This window comes from Passer domesticus, chromosome 1 (assembly GCF_036417665.1).
Source record: "Passer domesticus isolate bPasDom1 chromosome 1, bPasDom1.hap1, whole genome shotgun sequence".
NCBI classification, from domain to species: Eukaryota; Metazoa; Chordata; class Aves; order Passeriformes; family Passeridae; genus Passer; species Passer domesticus.
In genome coordinates this window covers 74,900,179-74,914,560 of record NC_087474.1, presented here as the reverse complement: position 1 = coordinate 74,914,560, position 14,382 = coordinate 74,900,179, and the positions used below count along the sequence as shown (strand labels likewise).

Here is a 14,382-nt window from a genome sequence, read left to right as displayed (position 1 = left end):
TGCTGATCCAAGTGCACTTCTCTAGGAAGAAGCATAACAAATCCCAATCCTGAACACAGTATTCCCTCTAGTAAACAGTACAAATAATGCCTTTTATTTCAAAGGGATATAAACTTTCCCTGCATATTCTGAGACAAGTAAAAATAATTAATCCAGATTTTGTTTGCTTGTTTTAATGAAGCCTTCCACACTGGAATGTAAATCCCAAAGGGACTCTCTGCAATTGACATGATCAATATGAATTTCTGAATGCATTGAATCTTTTCTATAAGAGTGAGTTACTTAAAAAAGTAAATCTGGATTTCGGGTAATTTAAGAATATTATTTTCTAAGGGCTTTAGCAGTAGCATCATAGAAATGCAGAAATGAAACTCATCTTTAAAACTCAGATTTCTTTGCTTTAAGAGATTGTAAAATATACTCACACCATCCAATGTTTCTCTAATCTGTTCACAGAGGTCTTCAATTATGAAGTAAAGAATCTCCATATGTAGCCTCTTTCAGTCCTTAAAAGCCTTTGCAGATGGAAAGATTTTTAATGTCTAATTTAATCTAATCTAACATTTTTCTTCCTTTAGAAAAATTAAGGCTGTGATTTCTTTTCTACATTGGGTGAACATGGAGAGTAACTGATGACCATGCTCATTTTACATATTTGATGATTACTGAATTATTCCTCATCCTTTTCAAAACTAAACAAACCCATTTCTTTCAAACTTCTGTCACATTTTTAAATGTCTTAGCAGTATTTATGCTCTTGGCCCACACTCAGGCTGCATCTTTTCTTAAAATGCCATGCTCAAAATATGACCACATATTTTAGCTGAAGTCCTGTTACTGCTGCATGGGGCAGAATAAAGACCTCCATCTCTAAATTATGGCATGCCACCTAGCACACTCCAGAATGACACTGGTCTTTTTACTTGATATAATGTTCAAACATATTAAGATATTTTAATTCATCATTGCTGCTAGATGTTTTTCTGTTCAGCCATTTCACATTTTCTGTTGGTTTTCTTCCTTCCCAAGCATATAATTCCTTAAAATTTAATACTGTTGGTTTTGGAGTATTTCAGCAACATTTTTAGGATCTCTGTGAGTACTGATCTTGTCCTCCGAAGTGCTTGGAATCCCTCCTAGAAAGATGCCATCTGCCAGTTTTATGTGTACTCCATAATTCATTGTCCAACTCAGTAATGTGACTGTTCAATAGATTGGACTCAAAACAAATTTGTTGTGTGAGTTTTATAGCAAACTGCTAAAACTGACAAATTTTAGGCTTTATTTTGCTTGGAATCCTCGACTCTATTCATAATGACCAATCTACCTCAACATATGAAGGTTTGCATCCTTATTCCTTTACAAAGGTCAGTATCCATAAGTAGCTGTGTCAGAAGCAATGTCTTTCATAAATTGCACATAGAAACAATACTGCCATTGCTTTTTTTTTTTTCTTTTCAGTTTTTCTTCAGCTCCTTACAGGAGAAAAATGCTAACTATGTAAGTTCTTTGTCATGTTCTCTTTGACCAGATTTATGACACACCTTTGCAGAGACTTGGAAATAACTTTTGGGTTTACCACTGAAATTACAGCTCATGATCTATAATTTCCTACAGCATTTCAATATGAACAGGTAAAACTGTCACTAGCAGAGTTTCTATATACTGTACAAAATGCTCGTTTCTTACACACAGCATGCAGTAATTTAAAAAAACAGAGAGTGCCGATTTATGCATGACACTTGTTTTGCACTTGGGATTTGCATTCAGAGAAACACATAAGATTGCTGACTCATAAAGTAGATTAATTTGGAGGACCACTGCTGACTAATTTCCCCTACTAATTTCCCCACATTGCCACTAGTAAAACTGTACAGGAATAATACACCACACACAGTGAGGTGTTTTTGTAAATATTACTGACTGCCTGTCTCTCTGGGTGCTCAAATGCCTTTTCACATCTAGCCCCATATAAATAATGAAATGTAGACATTGCCCTTAGCTTACCAGTTTTGCTTTAGCATTGCCTGCATCCTGCCTGTCAACTGGATTTAGCATATTTGCATAATTATGTTTCATTCATTCACTACTGGATTTTTTTAAACAAGAAAGGGAAAACCAAACAAGGAAGCAGGGAACAGCCTATCTGCATGAGGCATTTAAATGCCTCCTGCTAGGCATGTTTGAGCAGATCCTATTTATGCATTTAGTTTGAAAAAAAAGTGAAACATTTAAGGTAATTGAAATAATTCTGAATTCAAATTTAAATCCTGCTGGCATTATTTAGTATTCTATGAAAACTGTCAGGCAAAGTAAAAATAAAAATAATTAAAAAAAAAGGAGAGTAAATAATCTCTTCCCAGTACAGTGAGGTACTACTTCTGGGATCTTTTGGAAGAACAGCGAGTAACTTTTGTATAGGCCTGGTTCTTTAAAAACTCACAGCAGTTCAGTGACTGAGAATTCTCTTTCACAGCCAAGTTCATGTTGACCAAAACTACATATAAGAAAAATTATGCTTCTGCTAACTTAAGAATCAGAAGCTGGGAACAAATCTTGATAATATCTGCAGGAATAGGATTATTTCTGTCGTTGAAAACTGTGTATCCAATGTGCAATCAAGCAAGGATTTAGTATAACTTTGCAGGGATGTACTCTAGAAACACACAAGAAAAAGAGAGTAGCTTTGCACAGATATGGAAGAAAGATTACAGAGTGTTAGTCTAGCAGTGAGACAAAAGCCATTCCCTATTCAATGGATCCAGAAGAAACAAACAGAAAAGAAAAAATTAAAAGGGAAGAAGGAAAATGTGAGAAAAGTAAGATTTTTTTTTTTTTGCTTCCAACATCGGCAGGTCTAAAGTTGGTTAGCTTCTTCCCAGACCATAGAAAAAAATAGCTATAACACAGTAGAGAAAACAGACTTCATAGTAAGATCCTGTGTTTCAGAACAGCTGGTCTGTCCTTCCACCTTTCTGAAGGGAATAACTATCCATACAAGAAAGCACCTTCTCAATGCATTTTAAAAAATCTTGACTCGCACATGAAATTTAACAGCTTCTCTCGGTAATGCATTTTGGTGTTCCATTACTTGTATCACTAGAAATTTTTTATCTGAAATCTAAACCTAAGTCTCTCTTGAAATAAACTTTTTCTTGATCTTCAGTGTATATGAAAAGATGTTTTCCACTCCTTTATAAGTAGCCATATTCTTACCATTTTTCTCCTGCTTAGTTTTCTTTAACTGTTGCTTTTGACGACCAATAGTCTGGCAGACTACCAGTGTTTCCTTACATTCCATGGGCTCTGAGTTCCTCACAATTCTCATTGTTCTTCCTGGCCTCCACCTATCTGATCTGAATCTTTCCCTACCTGTGAGGCTGTAGTATGTTCCTATATCCTGTGGCCTCTAGGTGGAAATGGAAAGATATGGCTTCTCACACATCTTTGATTTAGACCTGAAAAATCAGAGTGATTTCTTTAAAAGTGATAATTTCTGTCCTCACAGGAGAATAATGTTATGCACTGTTCCATTGATGTAAGGTGTGCTTTTCTTTGACTACTTCTTTGTTTTATATATATATATCTGCCATTGATTAACTAAAAATTTCAATGAGTATTGAAGAAGCAGCCCTGACATTTTCAGCAATTACAAGTTGGTTCAAAATCCAGCTACTCACCACTCTCCATATTAAATGCAGCAATAAATTAATACTTTTATATGCTCCAAATAAACCAGTGAGAAAAAATGCGGAATATGAAACTGAGATCAAATCCCTTTGGAGAAATTCATATTTGGTGGTTTAGGATTTCTAGGACTGTCATGTCTCATTTTTGAGCTATTTCTAAAACTAAGTGTTAAAGCAAATTTATCTTCTGAAACATGATAGGGGGAAAAATGGTTTTGTAGGATTTCATGGGCATTGTGTCTTTGTTAATCAACACAAAATACACTGCCTTTGCCAGTAAGAAATTAGAAATTAATTTATGCATATTTCTTTTTTTTAATTGCCACTCTTGGAAGCTCATTATGTTTATGAAAGTTGAACAGTTCTTTCTGGCTCACACACATCACTACCCATTACCCAGAGAAAGCAAGAATAGGTGCAAAATAGGTTCAAATGAGGTTCATCACACATACTGGAGGTAAAGATTCTCCTGCTATAAATTAGCTAATAATGTATTTGACAATAGAGAGAGCTAAATGAATGTCTCATGTCTAACAAACAGCTGTATTTGCACTCCTACAGATAATCGGTGAGCACTCAACCACAACGAATTTATTGAAGGAGGCTGATAGTTCTTTACCGTAAGACTAAGTCAGAGCATATTAATGTAACACACAGTCATACATGTGCCCCCAAAAATGTGGGACACATGTGCCAACCATCCAGCCATGCTGATCTTTGGTACACTGTCACCTTGCTTACAGTGGATTACTGCTGACAAGTTGTAAGTCCAGATTCGCTGGATTCTGCTATGGGATCTGATCCTTTGTGATGCTGAATATTGCTCTAAGTGATACAGACTGCAGACTGCAAGTCAGCACTTCATGGAAAATGTTCAGGAAATTGCAGAAATAATTCCAGGAGCTGCCACCCCCTGAGACAAGACAGGGAAAGCAAGAAGTTACTCAGAATGATCCCCAACTCTCTGTTCTGATTTTCTCTAGTTGCTCTTGTCATCAAAAAATACAACCAAAGGGATGCAAAAGTTGTAATTAATGGCCAAGCTATGTGTGGACCTCCTCCTGTGGTTGTAAGCATGAGGTTGTGGCAAAATTTAAGAAGACAGCCTTTTTTGGGGCTGTTTTTTTTGTTTTCTCTTTGTACGAACTGGACCCAAGCTCTGCAGGCTCCAGGGTTCTATTGTTCATTTTATTAGTCTTTCCCAAGAAATGTAGTTTTAACCATTGAGGAGAAAGAGGCAAATAGTTCTGTTTCTCCAGAGAAGCCAACTCCATTATGATTATGAAAAAAACTATGAGGTCTGGAAAGCTTTTCTTGTTTAACTCTTCCTTTTTACTAGCTAGGTCTACAACTCTCAAGCTCACGTTTCTGTAGGCAGGCATGCACCCACACCACACAGCTGACTGTGCACAAAACTCTTGTGCATGGTTGGCAAAATAGCTTATTTCTATCAGCTTGTTTTTTGGAACTCACTTTTTCATGTATGCAGAACAGTTAAGAGTCTCCAGGGCAAGACTGGAGTCCCAGTTGCTTTTTATCTGGATGTGGGAAGAGGGATAAAATGCCAGGCTCTTGGGCTTGTGCCCACTTGTCCCAAAAGACCAAAGCTTAAACTCAGGAATTCAAATATGAAGCAACCAGAATCCTTCACATATGGATGTTTGGTGTGGAAACATTTTGGGGAAGTTCAAGAGTAGGTTAAATAGTCCACTTTTATGGACTATAGGTATGTACATTTTTCAATACAAAAGTAAGATACTGTTTTTTCACTGCCAGCCTAGTGGTAAACTAGTCTTTCTGTTGGTCTTTCATGTTTTCACTGCATTTCATTAAATGGAGGCAATTTTCACAGCTTCCTTCATGTCCAGGTAAGGTAAGAAAATGGCCTTTAAAGTCATAAAAACCTGGGAATGAATGAACAGACACCAGTAGCAATTCTAGCTGGGATTACTTTTTTTACTTGTGAATCAGCTACATTGTAAGATGTGAGTGCAGGAAGAGAAGCAAAGAGAACTTATTCGCTATGATTGGCCAAGTTCACAAAAAAAATATTTATTTTCTAAGGGATACCAATGGGAAAGGCATAGAAAAAATATGATGTGGTTTATATTCAGGAAATTTGGTCATAAAAAGTGTTTTCATAGGTCACTTGTCCAGCTTGTCTGAATAGAATTTTTTTGCAAATGATCTAGTTGTGTGCATCTAAACTGAATCTGTGGACAAGTTGACTCTTCATGTCTGCACAAAAAAAGTACTACGAGTTCCAAACTGGGCTTTCTGAAACTCATTAGACTTTGTTTTCTGCCTTTAATAACGACTATATGAGACACAAAACAGATGCAGACAATTGCTAGAAAAGCAATGATCAATATTGCCATTTTGCTTGGCTAATCCAAGCAGGGTGAATTAGAGGTGGACTGGACGGTAATATGGGAAATAATGGAATGTTGTTACATAAATCACCAGCAATGCCTGATCTCATCTGTGGTATATGGTCACACACTTCAAAAGGATACTGCAGGATTAAAGAATATTTAAGAAAGAGGATCATGATAAATGGCCTTCAGGTAATTCAAACACCTAATGAGGAAAAAAAATTTCCGCTTTAAAATTAGACTAAGGAATATAGTGTATATTCATAAGAAAGGCTGTTAACGTGTCTCACAGTGCAAGGAGAAGGAAGGCCCTTATTGAACTGCAGGATAAAAAATGCACCTTGGATTGAAATGTGCCTAGGCAATGAGGCCCAGAAGACATGGAATGTGAGGAGGAAATTTCTCTGAACAGTAATAAAAATATGCAAAACTATTTCACTTTTCTTCTGAAAGGCAGATTAAACCACACAAAGCTGGGTGTGAACATTTAATTCTTCTAACTTAGAGATCAAGATGAGAGCTGCTTCCATGCCAGAGAGCCAGAGAGCAGGTGTTACAGTAGTTGAGCCATAGGCCTAGTCTGATCTTGTCTGGCACTTCATCCTTTTCCAAAAAACACTCACACTGAGGACAGAGATTTAGTCTTGCATCAGAACATTGTTGCCAGCACCAAGGAACAAAAGGGACCTGGCTAGCATCAGTGTTGGAGACTGATGAGGACACTGAATATTCAGCAGTGGCACTGATCCAGGATGTAGAATCACAACCATCAGGAATCTCCAAAAAAATAGCTAGGTTTTGTTTTTTTGCAAAATCTGGAGAGTCTAATGGCCCTTCAAGCTGAGGCTCTGATTCTGGAAAGAACTGTGCAATGTGGTAGCCTGTGATGGCACGAGCATAATGATTTCCAGAGTCCGGGATGCAGCCATTTCCATTTGTTCCTGCATTCACATGCCCACACATAATAGTTTGTTCCTGACTGCTACAGCTCCAAACAAAGCCCATTTAATATTAAAGCATGATGTCAAAACTGCCCAACTCCTCTGAAGAGGCAACCATTGAAAGGCTGCTGTTATTTCAATATTAATGGAGCATAAGAATTCAAGTATAAACCATTGTTTGGAGTATAGTTACTTACAAATACATAGTGAGATGTCATGCCTTAAAACTCAAAGCTTTTGTTTAAGTAGAACAAAAAAACTAGGGTAGAAGGAAAAACTGATACAGAGACCACAATTACATACTGGGGCACTGGCTGAGCCAAAAATACACCTGCCTCAACATTCAGTCCAATCTCCCTGCACTGGGCTGCCAACTATTCATAGCAATTCAAATTTTAGCCAGAAAAAGGCTGTGAAAGGACTCGTGTGTATGTGTGTTAGTGGAATATTACTACAAACAGCATTTACAAAAATAAACAATAAAAACATATTTTGAACTACTGTAGTTGATTTTTTCAGAGTCAAAAAAAAAGAACTCCCTGTACTCAGTGCTAAAAAGGAGGGCATATGCCCCCTAATACCTTCAAATCTTATTTCTTGTGAAAAGGAGCGCTTACTATTTTTGTTTCTAATCTAGGGCAAGTTCTGAAATCCTTGTAAAAACCAAGGGCTTAATAATGAAACAAAAAATAACTGGTAGCTTTATTTTTATATCAAAAGGCAATAAGGATTAAAAATACTAACAGTGTCTAACTGAGTATATTCCAGTCTGTTTCCCCATGGAAAAATAAAAAAAAAGCGTTTGTAAAGATTAGGAGCAAGACTCTATTGCCTGGCACATGAGGACCTATGACCTTGACCACGGTCACGACATTCTGGCTGAGCTCCAGCTGTCCTCAGAGGGTGCCTGGCTTCAGCAGAACATGCAGAATAGGATTGGTCATTGACACAATTTAACCAGTCACTTCTTATTAGCAATTGTCTTTCATTAGAACCATATTAAACACGAAGAGATGCTTTCCTCACTATGTCCTGAATTTACATTTTATCTATGCATCTATTTTTTCCCCAGGTTATTTTTCCCATTGCTACTACTTCTACACTAAAGGAGAAACTCCAAAGTTGTCCCCAAATTTTGCAGACTCTATTTTTAAATTTTTTTTTCCAAAAATAGGGTTTTAGTTCTGTATAAAAATTTGATAAGATACTGAGTATTTGGCAGATAACACTTTTTTGCATTTTGATTGGTCATTCCCATGGAGAAGTCACATGGAGTCCCCCTTGATGCTAGTTGCCCGTATCATTTAAGAGGTACCTTTCATTTACTCTGAAAAACCACATTGTATTCCAAATCCCTACAGATCCCTACAAATAAACTGTAGAAACTTACCAAAAAAAAAAATCAAAGCAGGTCTTTGTTATATTCTGATTTTTCTGTAAAACATATGCATTACATCATTCCATTAAGAAATTGCAAAGAAATCATATGTACAAATTGCTTCTAGTGCATTAAAAAAAAAAGTTTGGAATCTCTATTTGTGATAACCACTTGAGATTTTTTATCTTGATACAATACTGAATTATTTCATCATCTTGGGAAGCCCATTCGGTGTATCCTTCTTGAAGGATATCTTATTTAAACACATGGATACAGAGACGCATACACACCTATGTCTTTTTGCTAAATTTCATTCATATGAATGGAGGTGGCACTTCAATAAAAAGCATCAAAAATATGTTCAACTTCACTGCATCCCTTGTATATGTTCCCCATCATTAAAAGGTGTGAGATGGATTGTAAAATAGATTTGCAAATCTGTTATCTCTCCTCAATATTGTAGCCTCAGAGGCCATTATCACTTTCAGAAGATGATCTGGGCTGAAGACCAATATTTTCTAATGGTCAAGAGTCAATGGCCCATTTGAGAGAAAGCCATGAAGACCATAGACATAATTTCCAGTACATAACATTCTCTAGTCTTTCTACCTTTTCTGGACTTGAAGTAAGCTTAACCAGCAATGTTTGCATAGTTTGCTACGGTTTACCTGCTGTTACTTGCATCTGTAATGCTGGGAACTTTTTCTGAGTACCTTCTGCTCATCTGTCTTCCAAAAGAAGATGTCACATATATCAGCTGTTAATGAGATATTTGCCAGTCTCTTGCCTGTTTATGTCCTTCGTCTGCTATGTTCATGCATCAATCCTACTGGGTGTCAACAGATGAGGCCAGAGATGAATATTTTCATGAATGTCTCCTGCTTCTTACTGCTGACACTTCATTACCCTCCACAAGGCCATTGCAGAGCTTCCATCAATGCTGCACTTGAGGATGTGACAACATTATGGTACAGAGCACATACTAAGGAAAATGCAAACCAGTTTGCTTCTAGTGGGGTCTAGAAGGGCCTCTCATTAGAGCTGGGCTGCCTACAGTGAAGTGATGCCAAGCCCTCTGTCCTGCCAGCTTTATATGTACCTGAATAGTGTGAAAAACTATCCTCAGAGAAGAATAAAGTGAGTCTGACCCGCTCCAGAAGGAAAGCTTTAATACCACAGGCTCTTCCAGGGGTGATTTGAATTACTGCTGACATACATGATCAGCTCCAGGAAGAAAGTTTGTTCCGACTTTTGCAAGCACTTCTGTATTTACATGCAAGAGAACATCTGGGCCCAAAAGATTTGACCTGGCAACATTAATACAACACACTGTAGACTTCAGATATACTACCATTTAGACTCCTCTGAAACACCCAGAGATTTTTCTCCATTTGCCATCAGGATAACTGGCCTGGCCTCTGCAACTTTCTCAAGTACTCCTGGAAGAGAGGAATGGCCAAAACCATCTCCTACTGGTTGGCTTGAGGGGAAAATTTGTGGATACTAGGATAGTAGAAGGTGAAGCAGGCAAACCTCTGAGGAATGGATCCCAAGCTCCATTCATTTAACAGTTGTTTTCACTGGCATATCCTCTAACACTGAGTCACAAGAAATGTTCCTGAAAAGGCCATAATTCCAAATAGTTTTACACACCATCCTTCATTCATTCTGATGATGGAATGGAATAGTCAAGGGCTGTGCTAATTAGTTTCTTTTCTGAAATGGGCTATAAATATAGTTAGAAGATGTAGAGCAGAAGAGCAAACTGTGGCCTTCTGTGGTGGTACATTAATTTTGCTGGATTAAGAATTCCAGTAAAAACAGAAAAAAAAATCTGGTTATCCATATTTACTCTGGTTCCCATGATCAATGGCTTATTTTACTGAGGTTTTACATAGAGTGTTACACAATGGAGGCATTTATGATGCAATAAACTACAACATGGGATCCAGACACACTGCATTAGGGTGATAATGTTGAAAGAATCAGAACTGCATATGTTTCTGGATTTAAAATTTTAAGAAGTTTGGCAACAGTCAGCTTTTAAAATTGCAAGTTTTTCAGATTTGGGGGAAGGTTATTTTGATCCTGGCCTAGGTCTAGTATCAGACGAAATTCAAAATTTGAAGACTTGAGACTTTACACTTTGATCCATTCATTGCATAAACAGCCTAATACTTCTCCCTGAAGTGGCATTTGGAAAAGGTCCTACTATTCAGTGGAAATCATTCAGGTCCAAACATCATAATGAAATTTGGAATACTATGATATAACTTTAAGCAAGTATATTTTTCTATTCTTTGCCATCTCACTGTTCACTAGCAGCACTTTCTCAAATCTGTAGTGCATTTGCTAGGAACATGCATTACATAAAAGCATACTAAGATGATTAAAAAACAACTATGAAATGACATATGGCTTGCTTTATTGACTTGCTTGTATATCTACATAGTGATACTAGCTAGTTAGCTGCTTTAAAAAACAACACACAAAAAAACCACTTGTTCAAGTAACTGCAGAATATATTAGGATACCCCTTCATATTAAGGATGACTCTTCTTGCTTCCTGCCTCCCCACAGAAGGATGACTTTGCCTCCTAGTAAAGGCAATTGCGAAACCCCCAGTAGGATGACTATGATTTACATTAAGTCCTACATGTTGAGTAGAAGCTCTTTGATCCCTTTTTGCAAATTTTGGCCAAAGCTGCCAGGCAGTGACATACCTGTTTGTGGGATTCTGATGTTTTTGATGTTCATAGTCTGTGCATTGTGCTTTGATTTATGTAAGCTTAACTAAACCAGTCACAGTCTGCCAGGAACTGCAAGTTTATGGTTAAAATACGTATCTCATGACACATAAATGCTTTCTGTGGAAAACCCTTTGATTCTTTTGCACTTTCTGACATGTCATCAACAGGTCTGAAAACTTGGCTTAAGTTCAGGGACTGTAATAAAAATTTCATCACAGCACCAACAGTCACACAAGCTGAGACAGCATTTGGGACAAATAAGCAAAGGATCCTTAACTTCCATCTCTTCTTCTCATGCACATATGTTGAAGTGTCTCACACTAATTGTGGGAAAACCAAAGAGGTTTGGAATAGGAAAGAGTTTACTTGAAACCTGAACAGATTTTAGAGGGGCTCCTTTAAGGAAAGTTACTTGCTCCTGGCAGCATTGTGATCCAATGCTGAGCAGTTAAACCAGCCAGGTGGTCACCCTGGGCTCCCTCTGTAGTCAGCAGGCCAGTGGAAGAGAGTGGCTCTTCCCCATGCAAGAGGAGAAGGCAAATTTTGGCATTAGCATCACATTATTATGTACCACAATCATATTAGCACATTGCATGATACCAGCACATCGGCATTGTTAGTACATTAGAATTATATCTATGTATCTTTAGCACAGCCTCTTTTTCACTCTGACCACAGAGGGTACGAGTGGTAACTTGACCCTTATGAAATGCCCACATTTGGGGTATAAGAATAACCAGGTGTGGTGTGTGCTAAAAATGGTGTCCTGGCAAATGGATGGCTCTTTTCAAAATGTGTCTTATTGTACAGGTAGGACTGTGGCAAGAGTAGCTTAGAGTATACTCTGAGCTATTTGCCAATGGAGATTAAATGATAAGAATGAATGGCTGTGTACCTGGCATTTCTATGGGTTTCAAGGCTAGATAGTTGGTTCCCAGATCCCTAAAGATGCTCAGTGTTAAAAGCATCTCTCCAGCGGAAACAACCCGCTCAGGGCCACGGCAGCCCTTCCACGTACAACAGGCTGGGAGCTAGGCTGCGCTCACTTCTTTCCAGGACAATAGCACTGTTTTCCTTCCTTCCATGCTGCAAAACGGATTCAGCCTGGTTGCATTAAATTCTTACGTTAATGTTCCATTAACTAGCCTCCCTTTCTTTATATTTGCTCTTGTTCATTGTTCTGCTTTGACTTTGTTTCGCTCCCCGTATAATTAAAATGTTTAACACTGTTCCTTCCTGTGGCCGGGACACATCGCTTACGTCCGTGTCGCGCCCACCCCTGGCTGAGGCCAAATGGAAGCAATTAAAGCCGGGGTCCACGTCGTCCGTGTGCCGCCCCCCTCGCCGCCGCCCAGCCCCTACCGCGGCGGCGCCCCCGACCTTTGCCGGGCCCCGCGGCCAGGCAGAAGGGCCCGGAGGGTCTTTCTGCTGAAATAAGGGGGCGATGTATTTATTGGTTTGGGCTAATGTCCGTGCGAACGAGCAGAGCTGTGCTCCCGCAGCCCCGCCCCCGCCCCGCTGAGGGGCCGCTGCCGCCGCCGCCGCCGCCCGGTAGGTGGCGCCTCGACACCGCCCACCTGCGCGGGCCGGGCCCGGCCCGGCCTGCTCGGGAGGACGGAATAAAATAAAATATTAAAATAAAATATTAAAATAATAAAGCGGATGAGCAAAGCTCCCCCTGCGCGATCTCTTCTGAAAAGCGGAGCGGCAGGATGGGCCTGCAGCCCGCTGCCGGCGTGAGGACACCAGCGCCACGGTCCGGCTTGTCCGGCTGTCCGCCCCAATGGGCTTTTGGCTTACGGAAGAGCTGTGAAAAAAATGAGAATTGAAACCACTTTAGTCTCGGCTCAGCGGGGCCTGACAGAGCCTGCCCGGCTGCAGCCCCGGTCACTGAGAGGCTTTCACATCCCCTGGGATCCCGCGGAGGGTGCAGCGGGGCTGTGGTGGCACAAAACTGGTTCAGTGGAAAGCTGAAGCACTCCCTGTTGGGAAGGAGAAGCTGCTCTGTCAGGGCTGTGGGTCGCCACCTGAAACAGGGCAGAGTTAGGCAGCAGGGCAAGTTAAAGCGAGCCCCTTGCACCCTCTCCCCAGAGCTCCCGACTCCGCTTGCCCACTGTCCCGTCCCCCGCCCCGCAGTGCCTGCCTTTCACACGGGCTCTGTCAGCCCCTCCGAGTGCAAATCGGGCTCCAGCCTCCACTCGAGAAGCCAGCACCTCATCTCTCCTGCTGGTTTTTGCTCCCTGACTATAAAAAGGAGCTACTGATGTTTCGCCTTCCCCGAAGTCAAACCTATTAAATAGTGTAGGACAGCCTTCTATCATGGTGATGAGAAGAGCAAGGGAAGGAACATATATATATATTTTTTTTTAAAAGCTCATTTTCTTCCTTGGGTTTGTTTGTTTTTAATTAAACACAGAAGTTCATTAAAACGCACTGATAAAAATCAAGAGATTTATTAAGGGGTTTCTTTGTCAGCCCGTATCAGTTTATAGTGTATCTGCACGGTGAGGTAGTCAGCTGCAAGATGTGTGAGGGATTTAAATACTGAATATCCATGTTTGGGAAGCAGGCAGGAAGGAAGTGAAACAGTCCAGGTGTTTTGGTATTTTTTAAATTACATTTGACAAGAGTCACTATGCTCTTCAAAGAATTCGCAGCTCAGTGTCAAAAAAACTGTTTTGGTTCATTTCTTGAAAATCCTCTCCTGCAAGCAATGCAAGTAGTTGTCCCAAAATGATAGGATATTTCTGGAAAGAGAAAAGTGTTTCTGTTGCGACATCTTTGCTTCCACTTTTGTATATTTTTACTATAAACAGCTAGGATATTGGGAGGAGAGGGTGTTGGTATCACATCTTTGTTACTAGAATATTGACATCTCTTGCTTCATTGATTTTTTATTACAGTCCCAAGGTTGGAAATAATGATTGTCAGTGACAGCTTTTTTGCTGCTTGCTTCAGCTTCAAGTGGTAATTTCAAGCATATTTTATTTTAGATTATTTCTCCCCGTCTGTATAAACTCTGCAACTCTTTCTGTCTGCAACATTAATAAGTAGTTTGTGAAAAGCCACCTCTTGAAAAGTTCAGGGCTGCAACATGCCAGCATAAAAGATAACACCAAACCAAGCTGCCTTTGTCACTACTACCGCTGCTGTCTTGGCATCTGTCGACAAAGAGCCGCTCCAATCTGGGGATCCCTGCTGGGGTGAGATATGGCCGCGTCTCCAGCAACGGGCCGGGCGACACCAGTG

The 14,382-nt window shown here is 39.6% G+C and overlaps 1 long non-coding RNA gene across 1 annotated transcript; it reads right to left on the bottom strand.

The window, feature by feature from the left end:
- Nucleotides 1-609: 609 nt before the first annotated feature.
- LOC135288313 (uncharacterized) lies at nucleotides 610-12,352 on the bottom strand. Its single transcript, XR_010351498.1, has 3 exons — nucleotides 9,052-12,352; nucleotides 4,431-4,602; nucleotides 610-3,458 (listed from the first exon to the last, which is right to left on the bottom strand). It is a non-coding gene; the product is annotated as an uncharacterized LOC135288313 (long non-coding RNA).
- Nucleotides 12,353-14,382: the final 2,030 nt, after the last annotated feature.